Source organism: Pteropus alecto, unplaced genomic scaffold (assembly GCF_000325575.1).
Source record: "Pteropus alecto unplaced genomic scaffold, ASM32557v1 scaffold8, whole genome shotgun sequence".
In the NCBI taxonomy this organism is placed as follows: domain Eukaryota; kingdom Metazoa; phylum Chordata; class Mammalia; order Chiroptera; family Pteropodidae; genus Pteropus; species Pteropus alecto.
Genome location: NW_006494609.1, coordinates 8,465,948 through 8,467,923, shown reverse-complemented (window position 1 = coordinate 8,467,923; position 1,976 = coordinate 8,465,948).

The following is a 1,976-nucleotide window of genomic DNA, read 5'->3' as shown; positions in this document are numbered from 1 at the left end:
AGAGTAATCATGAACTCATTGAACTCTAGGTGAAGAAGAGGAAATAGGTTATCATCTACTCCAGAAGCCACTCCCCATCCTTTACGTAAAGAAAACCAGTGTTTGGCAAGTTGCTAATTCATTGTTTTCAGAAAAGAATTAAACAAGTCAGAGAAATATTAAGTTAAGTAGAGTTAAGTAAAATTTTCGATTAAGAACATTCTCAGAATTTTTACTATGTTAACATGCATTATAAATATCCAAGAAGAAACTACTATATATACAGTGCCTCTAACTGTATCTGTCCAGGAAAGCACAATTCTAGACCAATCATTCATCTTACATATGAGAACACAAAGGGGTTAAGTGAATGGACCAAGGTAACACTGAATTATCAGCAGAGGCTAAACTGTCCTTGATCCTAGTGGTGTCTTCAGCCACTTTTTATGCTTCTTTGGGATTTTATATGTGTGTGTGTGGGTGTACACATATGTATTTAATTATACGTACATGCATGCATATACACACAAATGTATTTGAAAAGTAGTAGAGGAAGTATTTTGTTAAATTCTACCTCACATCTGAAGAAGAGAGAGTTTAAAAATTTAATTAACACCAAGATCCCATTATATGTATTAGACACTCCACTCTGCAAATAAATGCACATATGGATGAGGCATCATGTCACCTTTATTGTGCAGATGTGAAAACTGAGACTGAGCCATTTACTGGTAAATGGCAGAATCAGAATTTAAACCCAAATTCTCCTATTAAAAAGAACAAAGAAGGCTAAATTAAAGGTCAGGGGTCAGCTTAAAGAAGAGGAAGTGAAAATTTTTAAGTTTTGATCAATAATTCTCTTCTGATACAAATTCTGCCTCTGCTTCTACTCAGCACAAGTGAAATATGGGTCAAAGTTTGCTTTTTGCATGGCTTCGACCCAGAATAAACATAGGAATATGAATATCTCCCAGGTCAGTGCCATGCAAGGACTCAAATTCATGGCATTTTACAGTTAACTGAATTTGAAAATACCAGTGGGCCAGAGTCTCTGCCGAGACAACAAACTTGAAATTAAAAGAAAATGAAAAAAATATAAGATAGAAATCTCAGAAAGGCTCTTGAAACAACCTAGAAAAGGAATTGGGGCCAAGAGTGTGCAAAGGACAGTTCAGCACAAAGGAAAATAATAACAATGATAACAGCTAACATTTATCGAGTGCTTATTATTTTCCAGGCACTGTTATAAGTGCTTTGTGTTTGTTACCTCATTAAATTTCACGACCATCATATGAGGTACACACTATTATTATCCCCATTTTGCGTACAAGAAGCTGAGGCTCGGTGAGATTAATTAACTTGTTTAATTAACACTTAGCAAAGAATATTTAATTTGATCTGTATTTTCAACCACATTTCATGAGACATTTGTGTTCCATGCTGCCAAGACAACTGGATAAGGCCAGCAGTTCTAAAAGACATTTCTAAAAGACCTGCTGGGCTAGAAATAATTGAAGCCAGACCCTGTACCCTCTTAGCTGCATTACATTTAGCGAGCTGGAGAACAATTACCTTAGTCCTCATCTTTTCTGTGCTCTAAAATGTCACATTAAAGAGTATTCATTCATCAGTTAGCCTTATGGCACTTAATTAGTAACTCTGTTTCATTCATGTGAAAGTCCTTAAAGAGTCCACTAACCTGGGGACAATTATATGCTGAATCTGAAAAATGGCTGGGGGTGTCTGAGCTAATGATCCAAGAACTAACCTAGGTAATGGAAGTTCAGTCCCATCCTTTACTCTCCATCAAAACTCAGAAGCTAGGGGAAGACCCTCTGATAGTGAGAAAAGAAGTTGCGAGTGCCTAGTTCAATAAGTTTCTAGCCATAATATAATTCATGGTGGCTACTAAAATGGGTGTCTAAAATGAGAGTCAGCTTGATGTCTAAGAAACAACATGAGCCTAGAAGACACAAGAACATGGAACCACATCTGGG